The 21,799-nt window shown below is 37.0% G+C and overlaps 1 pseudogene; it reads left to right on the top strand.

Moving 5' to 3' along the window:
* Positions 1 to 18,664, top strand: part of LOC129079832 (tropomyosin alpha-4 chain-like) — a 47,393-nt pseudogene extending 28,729 nt beyond the window's left edge.
* The last annotated feature ends 3,135 nt before the right edge of the window (positions 18,665 to 21,799 follow it).

Below are 21,799 nucleotides of genomic sequence, written 5' to 3'. Positions count from 1 at the left end.
TTTATACCTAGGTACTTTATTTTTCTTCTTGCTATATCGAATGTTATTTTTTTCTGATTTCTTCTTCTTCTATTGCATTTCTGGTGTACAAAAATGCCTTTGATTTCTGAATATTGACTTTGTATCCTGCTGTTTTGCCAAATTCACTTATTAGGTTGAGGAGTTTTTTGGTAGAGTCTACAGGGTTCTCTATGTACACTATTATGTCATCTACAAACAATGATAGCTTTACTTCCTCCTTTCCTATTTGGATGCCTTTTATCTCTTTCTCTTGTCTGACCGCTGTGGCTAGGACTTCCAATACGATGTTGAAAAGAAGCGGTGATAGCGGACATCCTTGTCGTGTTCCAAATCTTAGTGGGAAAGCTCTCAGTTTTTGCCTGTTGAGTATGATATTGGCTGTAGGTTTCTCATATACAGCCTTTATTACATTGAGGAATGCCCCATTTATTCCCATTTTGCTGAGTGTTTTGATCATAAATGGGTGCTGTACCTTATCGAATGCTTTTTCTGCATCTATCGAGATGATCATGTGGTTTTTGTCTTTTCTTTTATTTATGTGGTGTATCACATTTACTGATTTGCGTATATTGAACCATCCCTGCATGCCTGGGATGAATCCTACTTGATCGTGGTGGATAATCTTTTGAATGTATTGCTGGATGAGGTTTGCCAATATTTTGTTGAGGATTTTAGCATCTCTGTTCATCAGCGAAATTGGCCTGTAGTTTTCTTTCTTTGAAGGGTCTTCATCTGGTTTTGGGATCAGGGTGATGCTGGCCTCATAGAAAGAGTCTGGGAGTCTTCCCTTCTCTTGGATTTTTTGGAATAGTCTGAGAAGGACAGGGGTTAGCTCTTCCTTAAATGTTTTGTAAAATTCTCCTGGGAAACCGTCCGGCCCTGGGCTTTTGTGTGCTGGGAGTTTCTTGATTACTGCTCCAATTTCCCCAGCTGTTATCAGTCTGTTCAAGCTTTCTGTTTCTTCCTCCTTCAGTGTTGGAAGATTATACTTTTCTAAAAATTTGTCCATTTCATCAAGATTTTCTAATTTCTTGGCATATAATTGTTCATATTAGTTTCTGATGATCCTTTGTATTTCTGTGGTATCAGTTGTTATTTCTCCTCTTTTGTTTCTGATATTATTAATTTGGGTCCTCTCCCTTCTTGTCTTGATGAGTCTGCTTAAAGGCTTGTCAATTTTATTTATCTTTTCAAAGAACCAGCTTCTGGATTGGTTGTTCCTCTCAATTGTTCTTTTCATCTCTATGTCATTCAGTTCTGCTCTAATCTTGACTATTTCCTTCCTTCTACTTGCTCTGGGATTTATTTGTTGTTGTTTCTCCAGTTCTTGAAATTGTAGTGTTAGGTCTTTTTTAGGTATGCCTGTATTGCTATGAACTTCCCTCTCAGGACCGCCTTTGCTGTGTCCCATAGGTTTTGGACTGCTGTCTGTTCATTTTCATTTGTTTCCAGAAATTTTTTGATTTCTTCTCTTATCTCATTATTGACCCATTCATTGTTTAATAGTGTACTGTTCAGTCTCCATGAGTTTGCAAGTTTTTGAAGTTTCTCTTTGAGGTTGATTTCCAGTTTCAAGCCCTTGTGGTCCAAGACAAAGTTTGGTATTATTTCAATTTTCCTGAATTTGCTGAGGTTTGCTTTGTGTCCTATCGTGTGGTCTATCTTTGAAAAACTGCCATGAGCATTTGGAAAAACATGTGTATTTTTCTTCTTTGGGATGTAAGATTCTATTTATATCAGTTAAGTCTCTCTGATTCAGTGTGTCATTCAGCGCCACAATATGTTTATGAATGTTTTGTTTGGAAGATCTGTCCATTTTTGACAGTGGGGTGTTGAAATCTCCTACTATCAGTGTGTTGCTGTCTCTATCTTTTTTGAAGTCATCCAACAATTTCCTTATAAACTTGGGGGCTCCTATATTGGGAGCATATAAGTTTACAATGTTGATGTCTTCTTGATAGTTTCTTCCTTTAAGTATTATAAAGTGCCCCTCTGGGTCTCTCTTTATGGCCTTTGTTTTGAAATCTACTTTGTCTGATACAAATATGGCAACCCCGGCCTTTTTCTCTTGCCCATTTGCTTGGAATATTTTTTTCCATCCCTTTACTTTCAATCTGTGTAGGTCTCTTTCTCTGAGGTGGGTCTCTTGTAGGCAGCATATGGGTGGGTCATGTTTTCTTATCCATTCAGCTACCCTGTGTCTTTTGATTGGGGCCTTTGGTCCATTCACATTGAGAGGTATTACTGATAGAAACTTACTCATCTTTTCTCTTTGTACCTGTGTTCCACTCTCTCACATTCTTTTCCTTCATCTTCTTAAACAAGTCCCCTTAGCATATCTTGGAGTGCTGGTTTGGTAGAGATGTATTCTTTTAGCCTTCTCTTGTCTGGGAAACTCCTTATTTCCCCTTCTATTTTAATTGAGAGCCTTGCTGGGTAGAGCATCCTTGGCTATAGGCCCTTGCTTTTCATGGCTTGGAATATTTGTTGCCATTCCCTTCTGACTTGTAGTGTTTCTGTTGAGAAGTCAGCTCCTAGTCTTATCAGAGCCCCCTTGTATGTTACTTTCTCCTTCTCCCTTGCTGCCTTGAGGATTCTCTCTTTGTCTTTGACAGTTGCCATTTTAATGATGATGTGTCTTGGAGTGGACCTCTTTGAGTCCCTCTTGAGTGGAGTCCTCTGTGCCTCCTGGATCCATGAGAGCCTTTCTCTCCTCAAATTAGGGAAATTTTCCATCATTACTTTTTCAAGGAGGTTTTCTATCCCTTGCTCCTCCTCTCCTTCTGGTATCCCTATTATATGGATATTATTGCGTTTCAGGTTGTCCTTCATTTCTCTAAATGCATCTTCAGGCTTTTTGAGTCTTTTTTCCATTTCTTATTTTTTCTGCGAGCTTCTTTTACCTTATCCTCCATCTCACTGATTCGATCCTCAGCTTCATCCAGCCTGCTTTGGATTCCTTCTACTGTGTTCTTCAATTCAGAAATGGTATTCTTCATATCCTCTTGTGTCTTCTTGATAGTTTCTATGTCCTTTTCCAGGTTGATATAGTTTGTTGTAAGATCGTGATAGTTTCTCTGCAGTTTCTCATAGTTCTCTTTGAGCTGGCTGAGCTCATTGAGCTTCCTTAGAACCATTGTTTTGAATTCAATATCTGATAGTTCCCTGGCCTCTATTTCATTGAGCTCTCTCTGTGGGGAGTCCCCTTTTCCACTCCTTTGGGGGGAACTTCTTTTTCTTCCCATTTTTGTGAGAGTCTGTTAAGTAATTTACCTATTTATTTATTTATTTTTGCTCCTGCTTCAATTGGGCTGTCTAGATTTCCTGACTTTGTGGATTAAACTTCTATGGTAGTAGGTGGGTCTTTTTATTTATTTATTTATTTATTTATTTATTTATTTTTCCCTTTACTTTTCTTTCTGGGGCTGCCTCTGATGATGTCAGTTGTTGACCCTATATGACCTTAGGTAGTTTGTTTGAGCCTTCCAGGAGTCTACTGTCTGTGTCTGACACCTGCTTGGGGAAGCTCTGTGACCCATTCAGTCATGGCTGGACTATTTTTTGGGATCACTCTGCACTCTCACGCTGGCTCCCTGAGCGCGCTCCCTGTCGCGGCAGGATCCTCCGCCTGCCTGGGCTCCTGCATGCTTGCCCCAGACCAGGGGGCTTATTGGCGACCTCACGTACTGTCTGGCCCCCCTGGCTGGGCGAGCTCCCTGGCGCTGGTCAGTTTAGGGTCTTCTATTGTGTGTTTTCCCAGCTTTTGGCTCTTTGGGTGTGTTGCTTGCCCTCGCCAAAAGGAGACTACGGAAATGGGAGGAAGTCAGCTCCAGGACTCCCCCGTTAATCCTGTCTCTGGTCTCTCCTCCAGGGACTCTGGGCAGCTCTGTGACCCCTTCCGCCCAGGATCTAATAATTCTGTGAGCCGCTCCGCAATTGCGGGCCCCGGGGTCAATTTATGCCTGCCCTTGCCACTCTGTGCAATCCCTCGTAGGCCATGTGGGTGCCAATCCGTGGGAGGTCTTGCCAGCTGGTGGAAGCGTTCGCCAGCCCGCGCGGGTCATACACACGCTCACCAACCCTCGCCGGTCACTTGGCGCAAGTGTGCGTGCCTGCACTGGGTGTTTGGGGGGTGTCTATGTGTGCTTTTCAGCTTTTGGCTCTTTGGAGGTGGCCTCTTCCCGCACAATGGAGACTACAGAAAGGAGAAGGAGTCGGGGACTCCCCGGTTCCTCCTCCCGTTCTTTCCCCAACGCCTCCATCTGGAATCTCTCCTCAAGGCTCTCAATGCGGCTGTGTGACCCCTTTGGCCAGGGATCCTCTATTTCTTCCAGCTTGTCTGCACTTAGTCCCCCAGCTCACATGGGCACAAGTTGTGTGTGGAGCGCACAAAAGGCAGGTTAATTGATTCCCTTATGCCTGAGCGAGATGGTAGCTGCAGAGTGGGAGGTGCGTTATCACTGGGGTTCCGCCGGCCGCCGTGTCAGTTCTCTTCACAAAGTTTTCCTCACCAGTCTTTTCCCAGGCACCAGCCCACCCTGCTGCCGCCTCTACCCAGAGATCAGGGAAGGTGGCTGCCACTGCAATTTTTGCGTTGGCCTTTTAAATGTCTCTTTGCATCCCCAGCCACCTGTCTCTGGCAGAGAGCGCCCCTAAGCTTTTCGGGGTTGCGTTTTGTCTGTATTTTCCTGGTTTTAGCTGCTGTAGTTTAGGGGTCTCTGTTTATGATTCAGACCCCGTTCTTCTCGGGGGAAGCTAACTGGCCGTTTCAATGTCCCTCTGGTGCTAGTGCCTGTGGGCACCCAGCCCACCCTCTCGAGCCTCCACCGTACTTCTCACCCGTTGGGATGTGTGAGAGTCGAATCCACTGTTGGCGGCTCCAAGGCTCCTTTCCCACTATCGTTCCATTGTTTTCCAGGTGCTTACTCCATTATTTAGTGGCAATTCCAGTTTGGTCTTGCGGGGAGGAGCTCAGCGTGACTCCCATTGATTCCTCCACCATCTTAATCAGGCCTTCAAAATATGTTGAATGTTTCTGAGTGACAGAATATAAGTACAACACAGGCAATAACCCAACTATAAATTCTTTCCATTCTTGAAACATATCTGTATTTTTATATCTCACCAATTATCCCCCTTATCCTTTTGTCATTTTAACTTGTCTCATTTTTATATCTCCTTTTGTCCTCATAAATTTATTTATGTACCAGGTATGCCATCCTTCAAACACAAAATATTCAAATCTACAGTTATTAGGAACAATTTCCAAATGTAGCAATGTAGCTATGGTTAATATTTTTATTTAAAATTATTTTTATCTTTGCTTTTTCCTTTCCTTTCCTTTCTTTTCATATTAACTCTGTTTTTAATTAATTTTTTTCCATCATCATTTATCCCCCCATACCCTCTTCATCCTCCACCCGCCTTGTCCTGGAGTAAGTAGTAAGTAAGATGGATTTGGTGAGTCATTCAATATACTGTTTACTAGTCCATAAGTATATTTATAGAACAATAATTATAACAAAAAATCTCTCTGTTATTTCTTCTCGAAAGCATAATTAACCAAACAAGTTTTAGTTGATATGTATATATGTATATATATTACATATATATACAAATAGGACACTTAAATATATGTGTATGTGCATTAGGTATAAAATTTATAGATATTCAATGTATTTATGATATCAAATTTTTAACTGTATAGTTATAGAAGATATTATTAAGCAAAACTGTTTTGAATTATGTTATTTAGATAAAATTCTTTGGTTACAATAGTCACATTTTGTTTTGGTTGTCTTTTATGTCAATCTCACTCTATATAAAAATTTCTATTATCTTTAATGTACTTTAAGTTTCGAATACAAGAATGTGCCATATCTATGACTTTAATCTTAACACTTCATATGAAGAAAATCAAATTTACTTACTTTAGATCCAGGTGGATGGTTATTCTACTATAAGAATGAGGTTAAGATTTTTATAATGAAAAGTTTTATAAGTAAGAAGAATTAGGGAAACTGATTTGAATTAGAATAGTCCAAGGACATATTAGATTTTATCTAAGCCCAGGGTTGGCTTTTAGTTATTTATAAAAGATAATATCTATTCTAATAAGCATTGATCATTTTAGTTCTTCCTGTCCTTTTTTGATTCAACCTTTAAATTTTGAGAATGCTAAATCTGAACAGTTATTACAATGACAAAAACAATATATTTACAATCCTTACTCAGCATTATCTATATATGTCAATACTTTAGCTCTATATTACAATTTATTCTAGAGTGATAGTGACTATCTCTTGTCATAAAATAGCATGTGTCTGGGTAAGATAGTTGATAATGAGACTAGCAGTACTAGAAGAATAAAAAGGAAAATAGGTTATTTGGGAATAAGTGGATGGACCATGCAATATAATTTTACATTCTGAATATTAGATGCAGCTGCTTTTGAGAAAGAACACTGAAACACCACATGAAGGAAAAAGAACCACTCTGTGAATATACTTTGTCTTAGTCCTTTCAGGCTGCTATAACAAAGTAACACTGACTGGGTAGCTTATAAAAAACAGAAATTTATATCACACAGTTCTAGAAGCTAAAAGTCCAAGATCAGGGTGCCAGTAATTTGGATTATGGAGAGTCCCTCTTTCAGATTGGACTGCTGACTTCTCACTGTGCCCTCATATGGTGGAAGTGGCTGGGATCTGGGTGGACTCTCTTTTATAAAAGCACTATCTCAATCATGAGCCCCCTTACTTGGATGGAAATATGAGACCTAAATATTTCCAAAGTCCCTACACTTTAATGCATCACATTGGGCACTAGAATTTCAAACATATGCATTTTGTTAGGATAAAACATCAGACCATAAAATCCAGAAATCTCTCTCATTAGAAATATAATCTTGCTCCAAAACAGTCATAGTTCCAGAAAACAAGGATTTAATTTCAAACATCAACACTTTTGGCTTCATCAGATCAGCTCTCTCTATTGCCATGACTGAGCATCCAAACTGCCAGCATCAGCATTCATGTGTCCTTGGTATGTAACCTTGTCTTGCAGAGACAAGTGAGCCACCTATTTGTTGGCTATACTGTACAATGAAACAGTGACTTTAAGTTTAATTTTATTTTCCCAACTGCCTTGCTTTTGCTTGTGCCACTATTGCTGGTTCTTTCAGTATCTCCTTCACTTTTATGTTATCACTTAGCATTGCTTTTTGGGGTCTCAAACATGGTCAGCTGAAGGACAGCAGACATTGAATTTGGGGTACTGTATAGGATGGATTTCATTCTCTGAACATATTTTACCTTTAGTCAGAGCATGTAGGCCCTGGATCCAAACAATGGAAGAACAGGAATAAGTTCTTCTTATTATATAAGAGGTTACGTTTCACAGTCTCATGAGTCTATAAATTAGATGTTAGGAAATGAGGGGGACAGTGGTTCTATATACCCTCCACAATAACCATTCTGTAGGATCTTTAGTTACAGCCATCTCACCATTTCATAATTCTCACACCACTAAGTGAATGAGGAAAAGAATAATGCAGCTATAGTATTATCTAAGAAAGTTTTTCTTAACTACCAAGGGGGTTTGGGAGAGTGGCAAAGCAGTGCAGTCATGGATGGGACTAGAGGATGCTAAGGAGCATAAGAATACCATATCAGTACCCTGACCAGTGATAACAGAAGAAGCATTATAGCCCTTTTTATACAGTTAGGCTAAGTAAGAGTATAGGTCCTTCAATATTGTTAATTTAGAATAAAATATCTCTAAAATTATTAAACATGAGAAGGTCTGAACCATAATCTGATACAAAGCAAGTAAACCATGTGCATTAATGATATCTTGTCACCTTACAAATCATGGCTTACTACAATGGAGTCCAGCAACAAATACGAACGACTATGTAACTCAATGATTTTCAACATGCTAAGTAAAGACTCAAGCCAGAGCTGGCTGTGGGTAGTGATGAGTTCTCAAAGTAGGGCAGTGATTGTAAAATAAAATAAAATAAAAACATTGTGTTGTTTGTACTTGAGATGGTGCAATCTCCCTTCTTCTTATGTCTGGGCAAGAACCAACCTATTTCTGAAAGTTAATTCCAGCTCCATGATTGTCAAACTTCAGTTATGTGTAAGTTCTTTTTCAGGTAACTGTGTTTCTGCTTTTCCTTTCTGTTTGTATTCAACAAACTTTGATTAAACTGACAATATTCCTTATAAACAAATTTTCATTCCAAATATTAATGTCATAGTGCAGGACTCAGATTATGTGCCCCACTTAGATATGTAGTATCTGATTTGCAAGAAACATTATATTCATTTGCAGAGAACCAGTTTGGGAAGTATATTTTATAAAACTTATGCCATACTTCAGATATTAGGTATTGAGCCATACTTTTTCTTAGGAGTATAAATTTTCTCCTATCTATTTAATGTCTCACACTATTGGTTTCAAATTTTCTATTTTAGGAGAAATTTCCTTATTAAAAGACAAGTCATCCCTAGATTTCAAATTCTTCTGTTGTTTCAAATTCTTCAAATGTTTCCACTCAGTGATTTTAGTTTTAAAAACATTAAAAAAAAAAAAAACAAGCGAAAATGAACCAAAGAAGCCCAAACACATTTCTATAGCATAAGGATTATAAAAAACTTTATTTTTTAAAAAAAGTAAGGAATACTCCAGTAGCACGCCTGGTTAGGTTTATTATGAGTGTCATAAAAATCTGTAAGAGTCGCACAAATACACAGGAAATATTTCTGAAAATAATGTCAGTCGTTCACTAATGGCTGTTCCCAAAGAGAGAGCATTTCTTCACAGCCTACTCTGGTCATGGGTGAACTCTGCTGTTAATGGTCTGTGAATGGCATCATGGGTGCTCTCCTGGGGACAGGCCTAGTTGCTAATAATTTCTACCATGCAAATATGCTCATTGACCTACAATGGGGATGAAAGTACAGCCTTCTGGAGCTGTTTGCAGCAATTAAACTTAATGCCCGGGGTGGATAATTTCCACCATCAGAACAAAGAGAGTGGCTAACACTGTGCTCCGCCTTTGTCTCATATCCTTGTAATTCTTGTTGCATTACTCTTGAAACTTTGTCAAGTGACTTCTCCTAGTGAGGATTTCCAGCTGAGTCAATGTGTCTACATTGTCACATATATGAAATTAGGCAGTTCAGAACATAATAAGGCTAATGGGAACCCAAGTAACTTTCTGTACATTAATGCCTGTATCTTTGATGTACTTTCACTAGAACCATGAAGGTGTGTAGGTGGAAACGACAGCCTAATAGAGCTGTATACCAGCTCTAAATTGGAAGAGAGCCAGGGAAGAAGTCAGACAAGCCTTTTCTCTCCTCGCCATGTGAACATACCATTAGCTCTCATCGAAGTATACTAAAATACAGTGCATTGTTCACAATCATTATGCATCTGGTTTTGAATGTTTGATAAAGTGATAACACACCCCTTAAACGCCAACTCCAAAAGGGAGAATAAAGAAAAATGTGATCATCCTTTCCACAAAAGTTAAAAAGTGTAAGATAAAAGGATATATGTCTCCTGATTCTTGTTTCTTTTCAGCAATCAGAAGAGACGGACATAAAGTGCTTAAAACATGTGTGTTTGTTCTAACATATCTTTTAAATGCTAGAAATTGGACCCTTTAAAATATATGTGTGTGTGTATATACAAATATATATTTACCAGTGTTTTTTTAATAATGTGGGTTAATCAATATTTTTGTAATAGAAGACTAACACAAGCATTAGCTTCATTGTCTAAAACAAAATCACTCTACTAGAAACTTGTGAAAAAAATTGTTTCATTTACTGATTGGCATTGATCTCAACACATTTTACTTTCTGTGTATTTGTGGTGCTGTTGCTTTTTAGTATTTGTGAAATGGTGTATGTAAATAAAAACATTAAAAATTACTAGGAAAAGAATAGTAATTACATTATTTCTTTGCAATTGATAAAAATCAGGTAAAAGTCCAAAACATAAGTAAATGTAACCAACCATGTCCTTAAAAACTTGCATAACAATTAACATAGGCTTAAATTTTGGTTGTGTTTTTAACCTTCCCTAAGAGAATCTAAACCACACCTCCAGAATTTCTGTTTGAAAAAGTTCTTTTTAGTTAGCAACAAATAACTTTGGCATGCGAAGGACTGAGGTTCAATTCTTACCAATAAACTATTTTTAAAATATTTGGAAAAATTTTGGAATGACATTCTTTAGAGAAACCACGTATTATTCTTAATTAAGCGAAATGGTTGTTTTCCATTTTAACTCCCCCTCTCTATATTTTTTTCACAATCCAGCATACTTTATTTTTACTATTGCATTTATTGTTTTTCTACTCTTTTAAAATGTAACCTTCATGAAGGCATGGACTTTGCTTACTATTTCAAATTCTAAATCTTGGAACCTACACCATTTCCTGGCATACAATGAGTTCAATATCCATTTGTAAGAAAAATGAGTATGTCAATAAGACATCCTCCCTGATCTGAGCTGGCTTTTTATTTTACATCATAGACCCTATTGGTCTTACAAAATAACTTCATTTCTTTGATAATTAAGAGACTAAAGTTCAAATACTTTTACATAGTTAGAATATATAGAGCACCAGCTGAATGTATTTTGGACATCATAATATCATTGTTCTTATCTCCTGTATTTTAATTCTCATGAATACAGGGTGGGGCAAAAGTAGGTTTGCAAAAATAAGAATATAATACAATAATTAATAAATAATAATAACAAAAGAATGCATTTTGTATCTTGTGTACTCACAACTGTAAATCTGCTTTTGCCACACCCTGTATTTGACTTACCTTTCTATTTTGTTATTCTTTAATGGGATATAAAATATTGTTAGTTTTGTTATTCTATTTTGTTTTTCTCTAAGGGTACATAAAATATTGCTTTATAAATATTGAAAGTAAGGAGAAAAATATGACAAAATAAGAAAGGATAATTAGAAGACAGAAAAGAGAAAAGAAAGATACAAAAAAGAAGAAAAGGAAGGAAGGAAAGAAATGAGGAAGGAAGGAAGGAAGAGAGAAGGGAGGGAGGGAGGAAGGGAGGAAGTGGGAGAGAAGAGGAAAGAAGGGAGGAAGGATGGATTGTACAAAAAGTAAGCAAATAAGAGTAGAGAGGAATAGGAAAGTTAAATGAGAAAAAATTTAGAGAAGAAAACTGAAAAGTGACTTTGGTAGTGAAAAAGAAAGAAAGAATTTGGGAATAATTCCTTAATTGGAAAGACCAAAGATTCAGAATAGATGACAAATATTTCTTGCTTAAACATAATATATTCCAAGTAAATACAAATCTATCATGGCTAACTGCACTTTGCTTCAGTTTTGGAAGACTTGAGGTGCTTTTTAGCTCTCTCAATAAATCTACCAATCATAAGTTGAGATGATTCAATGAAATCAAATTTATATAATATATATGATGGAGTTGATATCTAATGTGGTATATTTTTAAAATTCTGAATAATAGTAGAAATAACATAATTGTTTAATGATAAACTTATAGGAAGTAAAGCCAGAGGCATACTGCAAGCTGTTTCTATAGTGAGAAGCTGGTTGATAAGCTAAAGAAACTTATAGCAATAAACAAACAGTAAATAGCTCACTCTGATCTAATGGAAAAAGTTGAAGTTGTCCTCCAAATGCATCCATCAGTAACTTACAGGAGCCATAGTTCATGATGTGTATGAAGGCTTAAAACACAAGTGAACAGTATGCTACTCCAAAGCACTGGTGTTGGTTCCACCCCAGCAGGCAGGGCAAAGAGCAATATAAGCATTTGATGACGTACGGTTACTGATTTACACATTAACACAGAAAACACATTTATTCTTTTCTCTAAAATCTTCCTTCAGAATTTTTTTTGAGAAAGTAAGAGCATTTTTTGTCACGTGGCTCCTGACATGAAGTCTTCTCTTTCTGAAATCCATTAAAAATAAATGACTTAATGAGAGCTTACCCATCTCAAACTCATATACTCTTGTATATGAGCATGTCAATACTCTAACAACCCACTTCCTTTCCCTATAAGTCTTATCTGGATCATCTTAACATTACAATACACAATGGTGTTGGGCTGGAAAATGGCTAGTTAACCTTACTGCCCTTCTCTACCCTGCTCTATATCTTGGGAGACTATTAGACCTGCATGAATTTGTTGCCCGTACTTTCTGGCTCCAAGAATGATTTGACCAAAGAGCAGAAATGACAGGAGATTAAAGACAGAAGGAGAACAGAGCCAGACTGTTCATCTCCTTACTCACTTCTATTCTGTGTTTTAAAGGATCCAACCTGCTCTTCAACTCAGACTTTATCAATTAGTCTTCCTCTTAGTACCACAATGTTCACTGTGCTCAGTGATATCCCTTCTTCTCTCTGCTCCTTCAGAGCTAGGGAAATAGTGATTCTCTGCAGTCATTAAAGCCTGTGTCCCTAAGCCTCTCAGTTCATATTGTATTAAAAGTCTCTAGTAATTTGTCTTCAAATAGTCAGCTTCTGTATCATTCCATGATATAATGGCACTACGTCATATATCCATTCTAGTCTTATGAACTTAGGGTCATGTAGGGCAAGAGTATATGATTTCAAGAAGAATTGCTTCTTTCTAAAAGCCATTTTATATTTGTGATACTCAATTTACCATCTACGAATATGTGAACATTTGGGTGATCTCTCTTTACTTGGCAAAATATGTCAGGGAATATTCAGAGTTAGATTGATCTCTCTCTCTCCACCCCACCAGCCCCTTCCATCCCCCCTACCCCCTTCCATCCCTTACACTTCTTCCCTCTCTCCCTGACTCATTCCCATGACTCATTCTGCTTATTCCTTTAAGTATTCAACAAAATACCTTAACAAGTACTGGGAGGAACAGATCTAGGCTCAGATCAACACTAATAGAAATCAATGTGCCAATACTGTGGCTAATGTGTCAGAGAATCTGTCATTTCATTTCCTCCTATACTGCACAACAACACCAAGACTTGCCTGCCCATGCCTCTTGTGGCCTGGAGACATAAGACCTAGGCTTTCTTACCAACTGATCTTAATCTGACCAGCTTCGTGGTGTTGAGCTTTTTATTTTATTTCTGAACTTCTCTTTTGTTAGCTCTAAGGAAATGGTACTACATTCCGTTAAAAGTACAAAATCTAGATAAAAACACTGATGATCTGGAAATTATATAATTATTGGCTACCTTATTCATTTTATTTTATTCCTACAAGGATGATACATTATATAACCTATTGGAGAGAACACCTGAGTTAGTAGAGAGCTATTTTCTTTCATAGCCAAGCTCCCCCCCCTTTTTTTTTGGTATTTCTGCCTGCATTTTCAAAATTCCTGTCATGTTCATTTATATTTTCATTTATATTATTCACCTAGAATCTCTTTGTCTTGTTTTTTTTTATTTTCTTCGTGACTTCAAATTCTTTAAAATTATTTAAAGGAAATAGTTTTTTTCATTTGTATTATAATAGGAATCATGTTTTGAGATATTAAAAATACAGAAATATTTTAATGGAGCCCTCTTTTATGTTTTATAGTGTTAACATTTTCTTTACTGTTATTATTTTTTCTGTTTATTTAATGTACAGTATGTTTTATTTTAAAAGATGATCTGTCATAATTAAAAGTCATATTTCCTGGCAATTCATGTAAAAATTATGGGGATTGTTTTGAGTACTGACTGTGAATACACTTATTTCTTTGTTGACTTATATTCCTTTTATTCTTAAAGGAAATTTTCATCACAAGTAAATACCAAAATAAATGTGATATAAAAATAAACTAACCCTTAAGTGAAAGGACTCAACAGAGGATACAAGAAGAAATCATGTGCCGTCTTGTTGTTTTTATCTGATATAATCATTAAAGATTTATTAAACCTCTTAATTTTATTTTGAGAGGTAGCAGCCATTATATAGGTAATAAAACCGACAGCATGTCATCTGAAGGTGAAGTTTTGTGTGGAATAAAATCCCTACTGGGTACTGAAAGATAACCTGACCTAATCATGATGAAAAACTTGTTTTTAATTTTATCTTAATTGTATTTTTTCCCATTACCATTTAGTCCCTGTACTTCCCCCTCCCCAACTCCCAGCAATCAGAGGAAAGAACAATGGTACAAAAGAGAATCTTGAGAATTTAAAAGATTGCCTTTGAATCGTTTTCAGAACAATGGCTTTTATGAAACACTTTGTTATGTTATCTTGTTGCAAGATGAAGACAAACATAAACAGGTAAGATAAATTGTTGTGAGGATGTTTCACATATAGTCTTTTCCATAAATCAACCAGACAACTGCTCAACTAGCTGATCAACCAGGCACCAAGGAACAGACATGTTACATGAGGTAACAGCTATTCATACAAGTAAAGGTTCACTCAGAGTAGAACATCAACATACACTAATATCCTACAATTTAAGAGGAATATAACACACACAGCAAACAATGAGGGATAACGAACCAGAGTCCTAAAGTCTCAGCCGACAGGTCTGGAAGGCAGCACAGTGGGCAAGGGAGTCATCAGTATATTGCAAAGAAGAGGCAGTCTTATGAGTCTCCTGGGCCTCGTGGGCCTCATGGGTCGGAGAGGGGACTGTCTTGATCTACTGGAGCAGAGTCTTAGGTGGCCAGTGCCAAGGGAGATCAGCGTGGCATGCAGCAGCACTCTAGCATGTGGAGCTCAGCTGTCTCAACAGTGGTCTGAAACCTGCCTCAGTTGTACCCTTGAGGGTTGTGTATTCTACGCCTCTGCATCTCTCATTCTTGTCCCTCCTTCTCCACCTCCCCTATTATGGATAATACTAATCTCCTTCCTACCAGTGTAGATGAGTTTCAACTTTCTGTCTATAAGTAGAATAATCAGCTATATAATTATTTCTGTTTACTTCAAGCAGCATAACTGTTTTAAGATTTTTCCATGCTGTTTCGTGTTTCAACATCTCATTCATTTTCATCAATGCATAGTGTTTTTCTCTATAGATATGCCAGACTTTATTTATTCATTAACCATTTGATAGACTTTGAGTTATCTATCCATAGTGTTTAGCTAACAAATAAAACTGTTATGAACACGTTTGTATTCGACTTTTGTGCATATAAAATATAATTTCTCAGGTAAATACCAAGGAGTAGAATGACTGGGTCATTTTTAAGAAACCAAAATTCTTTTTCTTTAAATTGGTACCATTTTACTTTTCCAAGATCAGAGCTTGAGAACTGAAACTTGTGGTTGTTTTTTTTTAATTAAAATTTAATTGGTATGCAATATTATTTTAAGTTTTGTTCAGGTATTCAGAAAGCACTTAGTCCAGGGCTACTTTTGTCCCACTATTAAGGGAAAACCTTTCTGGACATGCTAACTCCCATTCACTTATGAATTTTTCTATTTTGGCTAATGAGAAGAGAAACTATTCTTGACAATATGTGAGCTCCTGTGATTCTCTGGCGTATTATTTTTGCCTCCTGGCCTCATATACTTTCATACTATGCATGCAGTAATTAGTGCTCAGCTGAAGACTTGAGGACCCTTTGCAAGCCCAGAGGTCTGGTTCTGTGTAGCTCTTTCTTCTCCAGTAATCTGTTCTGTTAACTAAACCATTTGTCTTCCTTAGAACACAAGCTTCATCTCCTCATCTTAGAGAGACCTCTGGACTCTGCCCTGATTTCCTCTATTTTGGCCATGGCTTAGAGAGTTTTCCAGAAAAGAAGTCCTAGCTATTTCAAGCTCACATATTTTGTTTTAGGCAAAAGAGTAAATTCCTGTTATTCTATTTTAGCTAGAAGCAGAAGTCTCCATGGTTTGGTCATTACATTTGTTTTCTAAATTACTTTTCTATTTCTGTACCTGATGCAAGTACTGGTGTGCTTTGTGTTGAGCTGGGAGCGTTCAGTGTCAGAAGAATCAGAGACCATATTCCCTTCAAGCAATCACCTTGTAGGTCACTCCAGCACTTGAATTAATATGCAAATTAACAGAGTAACTGCCCTTTGCAGGTCTTTATGAAAGATAAAAAGATAATTGTTTTTCATAGTTATTCAAGTTCTTTAACTCTCTCAAAAACATGTCTGCTATAGTGAATCATACCCTGGCTGTATTTTGAAAACACCTTGATTAATTTTTAAAACCACTTGCATCTTAGCTCCACTGCTGAAATTAAGAACCTTTGATATTTAGACCTCAGCATTAGTGTACTACTTAAAAAACTCCCTAGATGATGCTAATGAATATGAGAGCTGCATCTTGGACTTAGCTATTTTTAGAGACTGTGTGTATGTCTGCATGCACATGTGTGTGTACATGTGTGTTTGTTATCCAATACAAGTGACATTCTGGGCATAAACTTGTAGAAAAAGAAAATAATGAAATCAATTTCTTATTAAGTATTTAAAGATCATTTTATTTGAGGCAAGTTTTCATAAGAACTGGGAATTTTTCCTAGGTAAATAAAAGGAAAGGAAAGGAATCGACAGGAATAAAATGAACAACTACAATAGCATCAAAATCAAGAGAGCAAATCAGGAAATACTAAAGTATCTGAATTTTAGAAAACTTAGTGTGTACTTCATTGGACAAATGGTAACTATATCTTGAGAATCACAGCAGAACTCTCTGAAAGAGCATTACTTTGTTTGAGATAGTGCAAGACTGTAGCTTTGCGTGTTTATACATTATCTACAGAGAATTGATGCCTCAAGACTTTTCTAACACATATGAATTCGATTTGTGATTATGTCTATTCTGCTTGGTTAATTAAATTTTGGCTTAGCATTAATTTTGTCTGCACATCATGAGAATTGCTCTTAGATATAAGAATAAAGGGGGCATGTTTTTAACTTTGTGACTCATAAATTCTGGTCGAGTTTCTAGCATATACATTGGAAAAATAAATGGTTAATTGAGTTTGGAAATAATTCATATCTTTCTTGTATATAAGAAAGTCTAAAAAATAGTAACAAGGGTTTGTGGTAACTCTTGTAATTATTTTAATAATGGAAATATCATAAAATATTACCAGAAGAAATATATATGTGTGTATGTATACATGTATGTACGTATGTATAGTCTGTCCAGAAAAAGTCCAACTATTGTTAATACAATGAGAACAGTTTGTGTAACATCACCATCTGTGTAACCTGGCAGCCAAGGAGAGTGGGCTGGAATGTGCATGTGTGAATAATGATGACTTCCCTGGACAAGTCAGAGGGGGTGGTACATGATATTGAGTGAGCATGTGTACTGTGTGGCCATTGCATTCAAAATGATTGAGTGAGTAGAGCAACAAATCTGCATCAGATTTTGCAGATGTTAAGAGGGAACAGTTCTCTGCAGAAACTGTTGGGATGATTCAGAAAGCTGCAGCTATGGACAGTTGGTGATTGGCAGCTTCATAATAACATTGTGTCTACTTATGCATCATGTCCCATGCAGAGTCTTTTGGCAAAACGTCAAATCACCCAGGTGACTCAGCCCCCCTACAGCCCAGATTTGCTGCCCTGCGACTTCTGGCTTTTCCAAAAACTAAAATCACCTTTGAAAGGGAAGAGACTTCAGATGTCTAGCAGAGTCAGGAAAATATGACAGAGCAGCTAATGGCAATAGGATAAAGAACTACATGAGGTTCCAAGGTGCCCACTTTGAGAGGGACTGAGCCATCGTTGTTCTATGTACAATGTTTCTTGTATCTTGTATGTTCTTCAATAAATGTTTTTATTTTCAATATGACATGGCGGTATAGCTTCTGGACAGACCCTGACCAATGATCCCCATTTTCACCAGTATTTTTAAATAGTGTTTAAGAAATGCTAGCCATGCAAGCAAAGACTTGGGGGCTGGGGCATGACTGCTGCAGCTTCCAGACAGGTCTAGCCAAGCAGAGCACCACTGGCTGGCCTCAGCTCCCTGGGGACCATGAAACACAAGATCCAGATGCTGCCCCAAAAGGTAGACCAGGGGGAAGACTGCACACAGGGCCCGGAGGGGTAATTAGGTGGAAGGAGTGAGAGCTGAGAAAGCTGAAGGAGATATGGCAGCTCTCAATCCACACATCCAGCTCATTGGAGAGGAGTTTCACAGGGTTCAAAAGCAACTGTCCACAGCCCTGCAGAAGCTAGGGGAAGCAGAAAAGGCTACCAATGAGAGCCTGAGGGGAATGAAGTGATAGAAAATGGGGCTGTGAAAAACAAGGAGAAGATGTAGATGCAGAAGTTGCAGCTCAAGGAAGTCAAGCACTTTGCAGAGGCAGCTGAGCGCAAATACAAGGAGGTTAGCCCCTAAGTTAGTCATCGCGGAGGGCGAGGTGGAAAGGTCAGAGGAGCGTGCTGGGGTGTCCGAACTACAATGTGGTGATCTGAAAGAAAAACTCAAGAATGTCACTAACAATCTGAAGAAGCTGGAGGTTGCCTCTGTAGAGTATTCTGAAAAGGAGGTTAAGTATGAAGAAGAAAGTAAACTTATGTCTGAGAAAATGAAAGAGGCTGAGACTCGTGCTGAATTTTCAGAGAACAGTCACAAAACTGGGAAAGAATTGATGACCTGGAAGAATAACTTGCCCAGGCCAAAGAAGCAAACATGGGCCTAGACTGGACAGTGGATCGGACACTAAATGAACTTAACTGTATATAACCAAAACCAGAAGAGTCTTGATGCAACAGAGGCTCCAGACCTCCTTGTCTTTCTCTTGTCTTATACGAAGATTCTTTTGTTACTGCATCTGCACAAATTGTGAATACCTGACCAAATATTTTGTATCAGAGAAGATTTAAGCACCAGTTTAATTTAACCCTATTTCTTTTTTCCCCTCCCAAATGGCACCATATTTTTCAGCTGTATTTTTATTCTTAAATTGCATTTCTTTCTAAACTAGGCATGGTGTTTCTTATTGAACATTAGTCTCCTAAGACTGAAGGCTTTTGGTTCCTGGGAGATTGGACAAACCCACACCTTAAAAACCCAGATTCTAACATCTAGTCACTGGTCAATTTAAAAGGTTGAAGAACTGAACCTGTGGGCCACCACTGCACACACTACAGGAGGCCAGGGACCGTTACACTAACATGGGTGGAGATTTTCTATCCGTAGCAATAAAAGGGGGGTTAGGCTATTGAGGGAAGGCATGAACCATTGATAGATTAACCTAAGCATTCTCTTTTCCACATTCTATGGTGAAGAACCAACATCCTCTGAATAGTCAGCATGAGAATGCTTGAGAAATAGTCATAACTTTTACTCTGATATGAAGCCATCTACTCAGCAGGAATGAATATGGCACAATTCAGTCCGTTCAGGAAGCAATATCAAAGAGACTGCTACTTGTCAATAAAAAGCAAGAACATTTTTCCATTAAATATTAAGCAGAAGGGGCCACTTTGGCAGCAGAGACAAAGTAACTGGCCTAACTTCATCTTCTCTTAAGGGGAGGGTAAATTGAAGATTTATTTATCTAGGACTTTAATTCCTTTGTCAGGACCAAGTTAATAAAAGACCAGGAAACTCCTGATTCAACTGCATATGGAGTATTTTATAGACTGGGCTGCATGTTTGGCTTTGTTATATTTTTGCTTTTTCAGTTCACATCTCAGCTGAAACATTCCATATTCCCCAGCAGTGTGGGGGGCAAACGAAGTTTACAGTTCTGACTAAAAATCACCCTACTTCTAGCTTACCCATCTCCTCTGTCCCTCTCTCCCATTTATTGTGCATAATGCTACCCAGGAGATACGTTAGCAAATTGTGCAATTGAATAAAACCCACACTTTTCATTTAGATTTTTGCAACTGTATCATATGTAATAGTATCACTTTTTCTACATTTTGGTCAAATAAATTTTTACATGAACTAAAAAAAAAAAAAAAACTCACCAAAGCAATTCTATTTAAGAAACATCTTGAAGTATATAATATAATGGGACTAGAGGAAAAATACTATTCTTTAGATATTATATAATTGTGTCCATGGAAAATCCAAAAGAGTCACCTGAACTTTTTTACCTGAATTTATTGGGGATGACATCGGTTAATAAAATTATACAAGTTTCAGGCGTACAATTCTACAACAGATCATCTACATTGTATTATATGTTTACCATCCCAAGTGAACTCTCCTCTCATAATCATTTATCCCCTCTTTGCCTTCTACCTCTCCCCATGCTCAGCTGAATATTTTTGAAAAGAGTAAGAGAAATCAGGAATATGGATGAGGTTCAAAAATCAATGACTTAGCGCACGTATGGTGAGTGAGCAGTGTGAAAATAGAATGAAATCGTTTACTTCCTGGTGAAGTTGGGCAGAGTAAGTCAAATCAATCTCTCCATTGAAAATAACTATTAAAACTTAAAAAAGGGGATATATAATTGAAGACAGCAGGGAACTCAAAATAAAGAAGAATTATGAGAGTGGGTTCATGGAAGGGAAATCCACTGAGTTAAGCTTGGTAAGCATTTGGGGCTGCTTGGAGGATTTTATTTATTTATTTTAGCAATCTGGTGCAATGTTAGACTTCTCCTGACACCAATGATTTTTACAGCATAAAGTAAATTATAGATTATTAAAGGAAATAATCACATAATAATATGTTTTCAAATATTTTTAAATTGTTTTTAACACTTTTGATAAAATATGACATCAAAACAAAAGCTGTATTCATTTCAAATGAGTGATGAATTACAATTAAGTTAAGGGTAAGCAAACTGAATGAAAACAAATCTAAACAAAACAAGGAACAAAGCAACAGTGACAAAACACACACATAGGGATGGAGGACATATTACAAAACATTAAGCAACAGAGAGATGATGCAATATATAAAGATAAAGCAGACTTAAAATTTAAAAGTGTATACTCTAGAAAAGAACATGGTAAATTGATAGATAGATAGATAGATAGAGCAATACTAAATACCTAAGCTCCTAGTAACTTAACCCCAAAATACATAAAGAATAAAAACAACAGAATTAAAAGGAAAATGAAATAAGTCCACTATGATAGTGGAACAATTTTATACACATTTCTCAGGAAGTTATATATAAACATCAAGAAAAAGATAAAAAATAGTTATTTTAAATGAGCAAAGTATTTGAGCAGAGACTTCAAAACTAACTATACACAATGACAAATAACCATAAAAAATCATGCTCATTAGTATACAAGAAAGACAAAAATAATAGCTTATGCAATAGGATTTTATACACAACAAAATGGATAAAATTCTAAGAGTGAACAACCCAAGTGATAGTGAGTTTATGAAATAGTGGTTTTCTTAGCTGCATGAGGCAGTAAGAACCGGGGTGACTACATTGGGAAACTATTTTGCAGAGTTTACTAAATGTTAAAATATAGGTGCCCCACAAACCAGAATTTTGCTTCTGGGTATGAACCAAAGAGAAATGTATACATCTGCATACTATGAGGCATGTACACAACTTTCCAAAGTGTCATGGTTTGTCATGACCCCAACCTCAAACAATCTAAATATATATCAACAACAGAATGGGTAAAGTTATAAATGAATCACTGCTATCAGTAAGAATGAATCTCACATATAAAATGTTACACAAAAGTAGCCAAATAAGATGTTATGAATGCATGTTTCTATTTATACAAAATGTAAAAACAAGAAAAGTAATCTATAGTTTTACAAGTCAGAATAGTGGGTATTTGGAGGAAATATAATATAAAAAGGTGAATCCTTTCTCATATGTTTAATTTGTATTTCTATATC

The sequence above is a fragment of the Pteronotus mesoamericanus genome, unplaced genomic scaffold, assembly GCF_021234165.1.
Source record: "Pteronotus mesoamericanus isolate MK-2021 breed Mesoamerican mustached bat unplaced genomic scaffold, CSHL_Meso_final contig_82, whole genome shotgun sequence".
Classification (NCBI taxonomy): domain Eukaryota; kingdom Metazoa; phylum Chordata; class Mammalia; order Chiroptera; family Mormoopidae; genus Pteronotus; species Pteronotus mesoamericanus.
Note: the sequence above shows the minus strand (reverse complement) of the source record. Positions and strands in the feature narration are given on the sequence as shown.